The following is a 14,827-nucleotide window of genomic DNA, read 5'->3' as shown; positions in this document are numbered from 1 at the left end:
TGGACCCCTAGTATTGCTCTGGATAAGGAGGTGGCATAGATAGACCACAACCAAGAGAATAACTGAATTTTTAAGTTATAGCTTTTATTGTCTACCATAAAACAAAACCATATGTAATAATAAATGTTTGATTAGGAATCCTAAAAGAAAAATATATCCTGCACAATAATATAACATCAATTTGATTTTTCTAATTAACTTAAAGCCATGGTGCTTAGAATCAGAAAGACCCAAGTTATGACTTCCAACATTTGCCAGCTATATAAACCTGAGCAAGTCACGTAATCTCTGTTTGCCTCAATTTTCTCATCTGTAAACTGAGGATACAAATAGTGCCTACATTCCAGGACTGTTGTGAGGCTTAAAAGAGAAAATAACTTTAAAACATTTATCACAGCTTCTGGCACCTACTATGTGCTATCTATCTATCTATCTATCTATCTATCTATCTATCTATCTATCTATCTATCTATCTATCCAAGCATCCATCCATCCATCCATCCTCCAGCCAGCCAGCCAGCCATCCTCCATCCAACCATCCATTCATCCATCTCTCTACCTCTCTATCTGTCTATCATTTGCTTACCACTAGCATACATATAGATATATTTATATGTATAGCACATACTAGGTGCCAGATGCTGTGATAAAAGCTTTAAAATTATTATATGTATAGTAACTATTATCATTATCATTAATTAATATTATTTTGCTTAATTTACCATGACTTGGAGACTTCACAAAGGTAATAAGTTCTCAATTAGCTACACCAGTGAAGAAGGGAAAGTTGATGATGGAACAACAATAATAACAAAAAAAAAGATGTAAGTCTTGGAGTCAGGAATAAAACTGTTCTTCACAGCAGGTAAATTAAAACAAGTTGTGGGGAATTAAGCAACATCTTTAATCATCCTGGTCAGTTTAGCACCATGAGAAATCTGTAGGATGGAATGGAATGGATTGAGGGTTAGAATCATAAACCTTGTGTTCAAATACTACTTCTTACACTTATTATTGTGTAATTGGAACCAAGTCTTTTGACCTCCCAAAGACCTCAGTTTCTTCTTCTTCAACATATGAGATTTTGATCAGATAATAATAGGTAAGATTTGAATATTACCATAAAGGTTGCTGAGATCTTTACAGTAATTCTTTCTGTTGATCCTTAAAGTTCCTTACAACTCCTTTATTACCAGAAATTGATTGTCCTTTTCCCTCCCATTTTTTGAGTATTGGTTAGAAAATTTCAATCAACTTTATTTTCATTAGTATAATTCAAGGAATATTGAACACTAATATTTTGCCATTTTTCTGTTTATTCATAGCCTTGATTGGGGAGGAGAAAGAATGATTTTCTCCTTAATGATTATACTATTTTGTCTTTATTCTCTCAAAGCAGAGAGATAGACAGTGAAAGATGCATTGTATAAGTAATATGTGGTGATGATAAGGGTGCATTAAACTGATATCCATTTTTTTTGGCAAGGCAATGAGTTCAAGTGACTTGCCCAAGGCCACACAGCTAGACAATTATTAAGTGTCTGAGGCTGGATATGAACTCAGGTCCTCCTGATTCTAGAGCCAGTTCTCTATCCACTGCACCACCTAGCTGTCCCTGATATCCAACTTTTTGAAGAAAGTTTTAGGGTGCAGCTTGGATTAGTTTATAGTCAACCCTATATCGCCAATCACATACAATTATATTTTCATCTACATATACATATATATATATATATATATATATATATATATATATACTGCCATATTAAAGCTTGTCTTCAATTATTCTTATCCTTGGTGAAGAAGTATGCATGATGATTTGTGTTATCAACCCATGGGAGAAGAGAGGAATAGGGAGTTATTACAGGATATCCAGAACTCCCTTCTTTCTTTTGTAATATTGTAGTTAATAAGTGAAACCTTCAATACAAGACTTTGCCCTACCATGTACTAGAGGTATAAATTATTAGACATTAAAAGGAAACTAGTCATATTGTCAAACATATTCACAAGTGACACTTCTCTTTATAGTATCTTCTACTGTTGAGTTTTCATTTTTTCACTTGAAGATTTTGGAATCTTGAATTTATAACCTTCCAAGGCAACCTATTTTTCTTTTGGGTAGTTCTAATTTTTGAGCTGTCTTTCCTTATACTGAACCAAATTGTAGATGGCTATCATGTCCTTCTAAGTATTTTCTTTTACATATAGCATCCTCTATTGTCTCATCTGGTGCTCATATAAAAAAGCTTTGAATCCCCTCTATATTCTGATTCCTTTCTTAGGGGTAGCCTACATCCTTTTCTAAAATTAACACTCATAGCTGAACAGAATCCTACAGATGGGGTCTAAATGTAGGGGGACTATGGTCCCATTCCTTCTCTATGTTATGCAACATGATTGAATTTGAATTTTTAGTTGTCACATTAACATAATGATGCATTTTAAATATGGAGTTCACCAAAATTTGGAGTTCTTTTTCTTTTGTTTTTTTTTTTCAAGGCAGTGGGGTTAAGTGACTTGCCCAAGGTCACTCAGCTAGGTAATTATTAAGTGTCTGAGGCCAGATTTGAACTTAGGTCCTTCTGACTCCAGGGCTGGTGCTCTATCCACTGTGCCACCTACCTGCCTGCCTCCAGTTCATTTTCATGATTTCTTGCCTATTTTCCCTTATTTTGTATGTGTACAATTAGATTATATAATCTAAAAACTTATATTTGTCCCAATTAAATCTTTTATCATATTTGTTCCTTCTAGATTCTAGAATAATGAGCCCAGTGGGACCTTTTTAAATTTCAATTCTGCCTGTCAATACATTTGCTAACCTTCCATATTTTGTCATCCAAATATTTATTAAGTATGCTATTTAGGCTTTCATCAAAGTCATTGATATAAATGATGAGCATAATGCCAAGGCCAGAGTTTTGGACTATAATAGAGATACCCACCAGGATCCATTTGAAACTTCTTCTTGAATTTGATGGAATTTTCAAGTATCTTGATCATATCAAATTATGTTTTAAGGCATTATGCTCATATGATGTGACCTGTTTTTGACAAATTTATTTTGGCTTGTAATGATTACAACTCATTTTCAATGTCCAAAACCACCCCTTTAATGGATTCTAAATTATTTTAGTTAAGAATTGTGGTTAAATTCACTAGCCTATAATTTGAAGAATTTAATTAATTTCCCTTTTTGAAAATCAAGGCATATATCTTCCTCCATTGATCAAAATCTTTATTTCCTACAAATTTCAAACATTCTCCTGCCCCCCACATAATTTTTCTTTGGCTTTAAGAACCCACGCTAAACTCTTCCTTATGTGAACAATTATTTATTCATGTTAATTATAGTGTAACCCCATTTGAAATTTTCTTGGCAAAGATACTGGAATGGCTTGCCATTTCCTTCTCTGGTTCATTTTACAGATGAGGTAACTGAGGCAAGCAGGGTTAAGTGGCTTGCTGAGGGTCACATAACTGGTCTGAGGCAAAATTTGAACTTGGAAAGATAAGTCTTCCTGATTTCAGGTCTGGCATTCTATCCTCAATGACACCATCTTAAATATGTATTTGAAAGCAATCCCTTCAATACAATTTGAGGATACTTAATTGACTAAAGCTTGGAGGGATAAGAATAGGGTATTCTGCCACCTTCATTCCAATTCAAGAGGTTAAAGCATATCAGGTATTAATTATGAGATTGTGAGGAATAATGGAACCAGGAGCACATCATAAGATATCAATTATTAAATATGATATTAAAAGGGAAAGCAGGGAGTTCTGTAACTCCTGAAATAGATAGACCCCCGTTCTTCTTTCTTCTTATGGGCTGAATATGCAAATCATCATGCCTACCTCATCACCCAGAATAAGAGTAGCTGGGGATATCCTGTGACAAGGCACTAGATGGGGGTAAAGCTGTGGATGTAGAGGATTGACTTTATGGATTCAAGCAGTTGTCTTAAAACTTTCTTAAAAAAGTTGAGGATATCAATTTATTTTGGGGGAAGGGGTCGCCTCTTTTTTACAAGAGTGGAGTGTAGTTTAATGGTCTTCTGATTGGAATTACATCCTACACTCCTGAAATATAAACTATAAACTAAATCTTTCCTGGGTTTTCTCTTTCATCAAAAATAAATTCCTTTTATTATTTTCATCATCTCTACATTCACATGAGAGGGGGAAGGAGAGCGAGGGATGGAAGGAGGGAGAGAGGAAGAGAGAGGGAAGGAGGGAGAGGGAGAGAAGCAAAGAAGCTTTTTTCCTTCAAGGGTTTTAGAATTGGGGAACAAATTCATCTCCTCACAGTATAGATCTATTTTCAATCTCTGACTTTCTTTGCTCCATTCTCATTGCTCATTGATCCCACTACTGATTTTTGATATTCTCTTCTCATTCTCTGTGTTTTTTCCCTTTCCCGTATCTTCTATCTCTGATGACTTCTCCCACATTTTTTATGTCTCTGAGCAAAGAGATTGACTTTTTAATAGACACTGATATCTAATGATGGACTCCTTTCCTTTTATGTTATCAAAATCTACTGAAACATTCAATTAGCATGCATTGCTAAGATAAACATATGAAAGGAAAATTGTTTTTTTCCTCAGGAAGCTTACATTCTACTCTGGCAAATGTACCAATTTTTAGATAAGTAAATTTAAGATATGTACAAATAAATAGCAAATGATTGGCTTGGGGTGGGGGGGTGGGCAGGACAAGGCACTGGCTACTGAAGGCATTCCAAAAAGCCTTTGAATGATATGACATTTGAATTTCGAAGGGATTCTAGAGATAAGGTTGAGCAGGGAAAGTATTCCAAAGTATTCCAAGCCTCTGTTCAAAGGAACAGAGGCAAAATTAAGAATAATGGAAAATCATGTAGAGGAAATAGCAATTGAGGTATCTGGTTTAAATACAGAGTGAAGAGAGGTAATAGATAAACAGGTCAGAAAGATAGATCGGAAACAGATCACTAAGGGATGACAGCATAATTTATGTTTTGTTCTTGAAACAATAGGGAACAATTCTTGATTAAGGGAGTTTTTGGTATATCATTTTGGTATTGATATGGAAGGTGAACTGGATAGGGGAGAGACAATTAGGGAGTTATTTAAGTAGTACAAGTGATAGATGATAGGTACTTCAACTAGGGTGACTGTGACATAAATGGAGAAAAGAATCTGATTTTGAGTCGATAGAATCAGCACTATTTCCTACTGATTGAATATTACATATTATATATAATTATCTCTTTGACTTAGGTTACATTCATTTGCTGCTAGGTTCTGAGGATTCTAGAAGACTGCTATCTTGATCAAGTTTTGTTTTAGTGGTTACTCAGTAAATGCTAATTAGTAATTTATTGATGGAATTGGAAAGGATAGTTATTAAAGAGATTAAAGGTCAAGGTTTAAATTATTGCCTTGAGCACATGGCTTCTGTGCTTTTTTGTCTTTGTTTTAAAGCAATTCTAGTTCTGTCGTTTTCATTCTTTCATCCTTATTAATTTTGAATCTTCTGTTTTTAAGTTCAAAAAATTTTAAATCATATTACTGGTGACTTACATTCTCTTTAAGGAGTAGAATCATAAACCTGTGATAGGACATCATTGGTTTCTCTCTTAAGACATTCTGAAAGAAGTATATAATGTCTATCATCTTACAATGGGCTTCCTGGGAAGGTATCAAATTTCACGACATTTCATGGATGTTCTAGGAGAGGCTTATTTTCAGTTGAGAGACTGTAATAGAACATCAATTACCTTTAGATTCCTTCTTATTCAAAGATCTGTGATCTCTTTTATTGGGATTATTAGTGGACCATTCCTACATCACTTTTCAAAGAAGATGAACTTGGAGAGTGAAATGAAGGTAAAACAATGAAGTTTAATTTCCTAGGATCATTTAGGGAATGAAGACTTTATGGATTTGTTGTCATGCCAATGTTGTTTACAGTGAAAGAGACAGAATCCTGCAAGTTGTGTTATTATATGCTGAAAATGTGGGGAATGGGCAAATTGGGCTGAATATCTTATATGTATATATATATATATGTATATATATATACATATATATATACCTTTTTTTAAAACAAAATGTATAATTGAGTGGTCCATGTACATTTTTTTACGTGTGTGTGTGTGTTTATAAGTTACTTTTCCATTGCTCTATCATAGGGATCTCTGCTGTGGTTCTTTCTTTTTTTTTTTTTTAAAGTATCTCTTCTTAGTGAAACTTAGATTGAGAAATCTTCTTATCCTGAAGTGCCTTCCCTATTAACAGATATTTCACAGTGGCCAGCTCTGCAGCTACCACATTAAAATGCATTGCCACAGTCTGGGACTTTCATTCTACTTTCCTAAACATATCCTGAATAAATAGACCATTTATTACCAGGGAAAATCCTGCTTGGACTATGGGAATTGACTGGAAGACCTTATGGAGTCCTTACCCCTTTTACCTCTGTGATTTTAAGTATTGTTTGACCATATTAGCTCACTTCACCTATATTCCAGTCCAGTTTCTTTAAAAAAATTATTAAGGAAGAAGGTGCATATAATGAAACCTCATGTATTATTAACCTAACCTTACTACAACTGCACGAGGAATAGGCTTGGTTCAACTAAAATTTATAGGCAATTTGTTAAAGCAGCAGTGAACATTAGAAGGTACATTAGAGCCACATTGGTTTTAATATGCCATTCAATAACTTGAACAGAGGTTAAAAATGCAGCTTAACCTCCATTAAGTATTTTTAAAATGCTTTAATTTAAAATTATTTGGGTTGTATGTACATATATGAATGTACACATACACAGGCACTAATAAATATAGTGCTCTGGTCTTTTTCCCCCCTTGGTTCCCTTTCCCAAGGCTGTATGACCTAACAACTTTCTGCAGCAAGCATTTAATCAGAGGCCAGGTGGAAGAGACAGAGGAATGATGTCAAGGCATCCTTAGTCAGTGACCCACCTTGTCCTTGAAAACTGGAGTCAAAGAGGATTTATTGAGGACTGTAGCCTTTGGAATAAAGAAAGACTAATTGATAACATGTAGATTATCCTACAAAATCTCCTTCTTAGTATAACATTTCCTCATGGTTTGAAGTTTCTTTTGTGTTTCACTTTGCAAATGATGCCATCTTTCCTTTTCTCTCTCTCTCTTTTTAAAACATGTTTCATATTTCATTAAGAACAAAATCTTACGTATTTAACCTTGAGCTCATAAATCAAAGCAAGATTCAAAGTATTGGTATTAGAATTGGGATTTGGTCACCAGTTTTCCATCAAGTAACAGTGCATCAAAGTAGTTAGATCTCTGTGTGAGGTAACTTTCTGGGAAAAATGGAGTGCTCATGTTGGGTACCAGCTACCAGGTAGGGAGATAGATATGGAAAGATTGGAGAAAAGTATTACATACATCTCTGAACTTTATAATCCTTGAATTTAAGAAGTACTCAAGTTGGGGGGAAAGGAACTACTGGAATAAGACAAGAACTCTTTTGTAGAGTTAACTCAAATCTCTTCTGTCTTATAATGAAAGTTCCAAAATCCTAGTAAGCAGATTAAAGTTTATAATTCCCAAAGGGGGTTTTACTTTCTTTTTTTTCACTTTGAATTTACTGACAATATTGATCATCATGTAGAGTTCTGACCATTCTGTTAATTCTTTGCTCTTAGTGAGATGACCTAGAAGTCGAATCAGAAACTGTCAGTTTTTTTGTTGTTGCTGTTATTGTTGTTATGTTCTTATCATTGTTGCTGAGCCAGATTCTCTGACTAGTGAATTAGAACCTGGGTTGTTATAAACTGGAATAAGGGAGCCAATGTGGGTTTTTTAAAAGTAGGTGGTAAAATAAGACTCTCAGTACAACTGGTGAGAGTCTAATGGAATATTTTCTCCCCTACAAAGCTTTGGAGGGTGCAATATTAAACCCTGTAGATTTGGAATAGGAAAATTTAAGTTTATGATTATTTTGTTTTTGTAGCTAAATTGAAACTAGTATGATATAGTTTTACATTTCTGCTGACCTTTTAGCTAAGTATATTTTAAAAAATATTGTTTGGATAGAAATAAATCATTGGACAGAAATAAATTACCAGGGTTTAGAAATAATATTTATTTAAATTTTCATTTTGTGTCCTCCCTCTTCTTAGCCTTTGCATTTCCCACCCACTTGGGTATCCTCTCCCATATGTAAATGTAATTGAGATATATATGATTTAAATATGATATATGTATTATATAATATACATAAACACATATATTTTCCTATACATAAAATATGCGTACATACATACATGCATGCAGAAATATCTATCTATATTTAGTTATCTCTCTCTCTCTCTCTCTAATGATCTATCTATCCATGCATCTAGCTAGCTATCTCTATATCCCTTTCCCTTCACGTAAAACTTCAGCATTAACAGGTAAACCAGGAAGCAGCTAGGTGGTGCAGTGGATAGAGCACCAGCCCTGGAGCCAGGAGGACCTGAGTTCAAATCCAGCCTCAGACACTTTAATAATAACCTAGCTGTGTGACTTTGGGCAAGTTACTTAACCCCATTGCCTTGCCAAAAAAAACCCCAATAAGCTAAAATAAGTAAACCTTGATACCTTTATAGAAATCATGGCAGGTAAGTGGCTACCAGAAGGTACTACCTAATTTAAAATAAATTTATTCTTAATAAGGGAGAGGTTTTTTTAAATTGAATTTAGGAAATTTAAATATTCTCTGTATAGATGAAAAATATGGTAGAATTAAGAGGAAAGGACAAGTGATCTGGTTAGAAGTTTCACAATACTGATAACATTAATCCTTGATTGTGTCAATTATAATTCTTTGTGCAACTTTGCACATGTTACCTAGCAGGCATAATCCTTTAGGAGAATAGGCCTTGTTTAAAATTTTGTACATGAATATCATGTACTTAACTAGTTTGAAAACTGGGACCAGTCATATCCTTAGTAAGTTAGTAGAAGTAAAGTCCACATACAGACTTCGTCTTTTCAAGTTGGTGTCCATTCTCAAGCCTGGTTTGGGAGTCATTTCTTCTAAATAGCTTATAATTAGTACTTAGCCTCAGTTCTGGCCTCCTTTTCTGTAAAAGGCCTAGAGGTTAAACTTGTTTTCCATCTCCCATCTTAGACCTTGGCACAGCTGAGTTGTTCATAGTCCTCTGGAGGGACATTGCTGGGGAATGGACTCTTCATTTTATGCACAGGACAGGTCCTATGCTGTGCAAATAGCTACTGTAGGAGAGAATACCAGCTGCCTCACTAATAACATTGAGCTATATGGCTTCTGCAATAACTGAACCTGGGGCTCCCTCCTGATTTAAAAAAAAAATCACCTTTTTATAATATGGGTAACTATTATCTTTGGATGACTAATACTCATTTGAGATTTGCCTCTCAGGGGACTGAGATTGAGCTTAAACCAAACCTTATGGAGTAATAAGCATAATGCTTTGATCCCTCTTTGTAGGTGGGTATAAATTCACAGTGTAACATGGTGCCAGATTAATATCATTGTAATGAGCATATCTGAAAATAGTCCAGGATTGGACCCAAAAAGTAACAGAGAAAGTCTGTTAAAATCGCCTAGTGATAAAGGTGAGCGATATGGGATGAAGTTAATGGTATAGGCTTGGTAAAAGATAGGGATAAAGGACAGAAATTAAGGTCAGCTATCATTAAACTACACAAAAGATTTGAAGTTTTAACAGGAGGCCAGGGAAAAGGTTGTTTTCTAAAGTTAGAAGTCATAAAAGGAGAGGTAATGGTCTAGAATTAGGTTCACTCAGGTAAAAGTAAGAAGTAATAGTTAAGCAGTAAGGTAACTGACTCATCCTAATTAGAACTGTTTAAAAATAGGGCAGCTAAAATACTGGTGGGATTAACCTTAATAACCATACTCCTGAGAGGGGAAGGGGGAATTAACCCTTGGAAAATTCCTATGTACTCCCTTCTGTGGGTTCTAAGGAACTCACCCACCTGGTTTCAGATTTCAGTTTTTATCCTCCACTATAACTTTCCTTGCCTGGCATATGTTTTTGCAACTCCTTGTATTTTTTTTCTCAGTCTTTTATTTCCTAAATGTAAAGAGCCTACCCAGTCTTCTTGACCAAACCACCTTCCCTCTCTGCTTTCTAAAATTCACAAATAATTAATTAATTCCACAATGCTTCTTTGATTACCCAGCTTTCCTAATATCCCATAGTATCACAATATCTTTCATTTAACACTTTTTATGTGTACCTGCCCAATAAATGTTTTGAACTTATTAGCTCACCTTGTGATTTGCTGATGATGCCAGTTATAGGCTCAATACCTCTATGAATCCATCAGAAACATACAATCAATTAACCAACTTGTATTAGGCATGATAAAATTATGTATAATACTGTTTTAGTGATATAAAGATATACGTGGTCAACAGTTACTTGCCCTCAAGAATCAAACATTCTGATGGAGCGGATAGCATAAATATATATATATATATATATATATATATATATATATATATATATATATATATATATATATATATACACATAAGTGTACCTCTAGTTTTGAGAGCCTCTCTCACAGAGACTGGATAGTTTTATTGTACTCTAATGATACAGTAAAGCTCTCCAAACATTCAGAGAGGTAGCAACTGAATTTTTTTCCCTTCATTTGTTTTTCCAATTATATGTAAAGATAGTTTTCAACATTCATCCTTTAGCAAGTTTTTGAGTTCCACACTTTTTTTTTATCACCATCTCTTCTTTCCCTCTTCCCCATGGCAGTGAATACATGTTTTAATCAGGAGGGAGCATATATGCTATATGTTTAGCATATATGTATTAACATATTTCCATAATAGACTTGTTGTGAAAGAAGAATTAGAATTAAATGGGGAAAAGATCGTGATAGAGAAAAGAAGTCTAAAAACGTGAATATAGTATGCTTTGTTTTCTATTCAGACTGTCTATAGTTTTTACTCTGGATATTAATGGAATTTACCAAAACAAGTCTCTTAGGGTTGTCCTTGATCACTGAACTGCTGAGAGTAGTTGTGTCATCATAATTGATCATCTCACAAAGTGACTGTTAATATGTACATTGTTCACCTGGTTTTACTCACTTCACTTAGCATCAGTTCATGCACATTTTTCCATGCTTTTCCAAAGTTCATCCACTCATTTCTTGCAGAAACACTAGCTGTGAAAATTGTTTCCCAGTTTTCTGCATACTTTCTAATATTGGTTTTATTTGTGCAAAAATATTTTTCTTTCCCTCATCTGATCTCCCCCCATTTGTACCTTTCTTTCTCCTTTCCTCTTATCTCTCCTCACAGATGTTTTGCTTTTGACTGCTACCTGCCTCACACTGTCCTTTCCCTTGTTCCCTCCTACTTTCCTATAGGATAGGATAAATTTCTATACCCAATTGGGAATGTGCATCATTCCTTGTTTGAGCTGAATTTGTAGAAAGTGAGATTTATTCAGTGTTTACATTCTTCTTACTTTTCCTCTACTATAATAGGTCCTTTGTGCCTCTTAATGTGGTTTCTAATTATCCTCTAATGCCTCCACCTTCTTTTCCCAGAATAATCCTTTTTTAGTCTTACTTGTTTTACCTGTCTCATACCCACACCTTCTGCCAAAACTATAATTCTTTCAACTGTCCTGATAAAAGGACAATTCTTAAGAACCATAAACACCATCACGTCATAATCCATTTACACCCATACCCTCTTGTCTGAGTACCCTCCCTCCAGCTCTCCCAATAGAACTACAACCCTCATGAGCTTTAAAGTACCATCTTTATCTTGATCCATTTATAGCCACACTTTCTGTTCCAGTACCCTTTAGGTGCTCAATATCAGGGAATTGCAATTTAACTATTATTCTGGAGAAAGTTAATTGTTCTAGTTGAAGAAAGATTATGTGAGGCACAAAGAGAAAGCATCAAGAAAAAAATTTGTGAGAAATTGCTAAGTAGTAAGGTATTTTGAAAGAATTGAGTTTAACTCTTGTGAAGAAGCTATCTTGAGAAGCAATTTGAACCTCCATCCTGAAAAAGCTGAACTATGATTTCAACAACTGTGAAGAGGAGTCATGAGTTGCCTCTGGTTAGGTTGATTGGAGTGCTAGACATGATGTTGATTCTGATTTTTATTACAGCCAGTACAATGTTGAAGTGTTAATATATCTTTGAATTATTTGCTATTGATAAAAAAAAATTATATAGTTAGTATTGCTATCTTTGTTGAAATCCTTGACACTGGGTTTTCATAATTTTAAAAGAAGTACAAATAATAGTTTCTTCAGTTTATTTATAAACTGTGTTGGGTGCCTAGAGGTAATTGATTAATGAATGAGAAATTGTGAACTTCTACTAAACTATGAAGTATCAAAATTTATATTTTGGTTGCTTTAGAATGATGAAAGTTGATAAGTAAATGAGTCAGAATACTGGAAAAATAGGAAGAAATCAGATTATGAAGGGTTTTACACATCAGTGGCCACAGATGATTCCATATTTAATTCTGGAGGTGATAAGGAATCACTGAAGTATATTGAATAATGGAGTGACCAGATCAGAATTGTACTTTAGAGAGATCAATTTGAGCTGAGTGGAGAAAGGGCTAGAGTTATATGACTCTGAAATATCCAGTAACATTTGGTGATGTGAGTCTAAAGCTCAGGAGAGACACTAGGGCAAGATAGATAAATCAGGGAGAGATTAGCATTAGAGATAATATTTGAACTGCAGAAAGTCAGTGAAGTCATCAAATGAGAGAATATTGGGGCCACAACACAGTTGAAGAGGATGGCAGGAATGAAGATCTAGGAGAGAGACTGAAAAGTAGTCAGATAAGCATCAGGTGTGAATTAAGACATGTAAACTCAAGACTGTACAGAATATGTAGCCAACTATGTCATACTATGGAGACATCAAGAAGGAGGAAACTAGAGAAAAGTCATTTAGTTTTAAATTAAGACCTGTTTTGAATAGAGCATGTCTGGTTGAATAATAAAATTGGAAACCAAAATGCAGAGGGTCTAGAAAAGCATGAGGGATTAAATTTAGCCACATAGTAAAGATAGCTTTTTTAAGAAATTTGGCTTAAAGGGAGAGATATAGAGTAATAACTTACAGGAATGATAGAACATGGGAGTATTTTCATTTTTTTTAAGATAGAGGAAGATTTGTAAGTTCCTGAGTGCAAGGGCTATTTCACTCCTTTGTCTATATATTCTTTGGGAAAAACCATTCAGTTCATCAGTCAATTATAACTCAAAGGCAGAGAGAGAGAGAGAGAGAGAGAGAGAGACAGACAGACAGACAGACAGACAGACAGAGAGACAGAAGACAGAGACAAAGACAGAGACAGAGAGACAGAGACAGAAAGACAGAGCTAGAAATAACAAGGGGAAGACACTGATCAATAGTGTCAAAGGCTGGAGAGGTCAAAAATATGTGATGAGTAAAGGCCATTATATTCCACAATTAAAAGATTATTAGTAACTTTAGAGAGAGCTGTTTGCATTTGATGATGAGGTCAGAAGATAGACTGCAAAGAATTAAGAAGAGATTGAGAGAAAAGAAAGTTGAGGCACCTACTGTGTAGGTAGCTTTCTTGAGTAATTTAGTCAAAAAGGGAGGAGAAATAGAGGATGGTACCTGGCAGGAAGAGATTAAATAAGTGTTTTTTTGAGGCTGAGGGAGACATGATGATACTTGTAAGCAGTAGGAAAGTAGGTATTAACAACAGACAATGACTGAAGATTAATGAGGGTAGGGATAATAGAGGGTGCAATCTGCTTGAGAAGACAAAATGGAATAGGATCCCCTGTGCACATGGAGTGGTTTGCCTTGGCAAGGAGAAGGGTCATGTATTCATGTGAAGCAGGTTTTAAGAAGGACATCATTGCAGAAAGCATTCGAGTAATTAAAGGGGAGAAGAGGGAGCTTTTGTATATGGACCCCAAACTTTCAATGCAACATAAGGCAAAGATCTCAGTTTAGATGATAGAAGAGACAGAGGTGTGGAAGGCTTAAGGAAAAATGAAAAAGTTTGGAAAAATGAGATTCTGTGTCCATGTGTACATAGCATGCTAATGGTGCTCATGGAGTTGTCTTGACAAAGATTCTGGAGTAATTAGCTATTTTCTTCTGCAGTGGATTAAGGGAAATAAAGATTAAATGACTTGTACACAGCTGGTACTGTATCTGAGTCACATTTGAACTCAGATCTTTCTGACTCCAGGCCCAATGCTCTATTCCCCAGTTATCCAGCTACCTTAGTGAATCAATTAGGGTCAAATAAATAGATTGTCTTATTGCACTTAGGACTCAGATGAGGTTTAGACGTGCATTTGTGATTGGCTCAGTCAGCATTATTATGTGATTGTTCACCAGTTTCATTCAGTTGTACATGAGTCTCTATTAATAAAGGGAACTTCTTGACACACAAGAGGTCCTTAATAAAGATTTGTGCTTTTTAAACAAAAAACAAAACGAAAACAAAAAAAAAAAGAAAGGGTGGCTAGGTGGCATAGTGGATAAAGCACCGGCCCTGGAGTCAGGAGTACCTGGGTCCAAATCCGGTCTCAGACACTTAATAATTACCTAGCTGTGTGGCCTTGGGCAAGCCACTTCACCCCATTTGCCTTGCAAAAACTTAAAAAAAACAAAAAACCAAAACAAAACAAGATTTGTGCTTTTTTATTTTTTATTTATTTTTTAGGTTTTTGCTAGGCAATGGTGTGAAGTGGCTTGCCCAAGGCCACACAGCCACACAGCTAGGTAATTATTAAGTGTCTGAG

The 14,827-nt window shown here is 34.9% G+C and overlaps 1 protein-coding gene across 1 annotated transcript in view; it reads left to right on the top strand.

Moving 5' to 3' along the window:
* Positions 1 to 14,827, top strand: part of USH2A (usherin) — a 1,130,853-nt gene that overhangs the window by 175,552 nt on the left and 940,474 nt on the right. The gene's annotated exons all lie outside the window — the stretch shown is intronic.

This window comes from Macrotis lagotis, chromosome 2 (assembly GCF_037893015.1).
Source record: "Macrotis lagotis isolate mMagLag1 chromosome 2, bilby.v1.9.chrom.fasta, whole genome shotgun sequence".
Lineage (NCBI taxonomy): Eukaryota > Metazoa > Chordata > Mammalia > Peramelemorphia > Peramelidae > Macrotis > Macrotis lagotis.
Note: the sequence above shows the minus strand (reverse complement) of the source record. Positions and strands in the feature narration are given on the sequence as shown.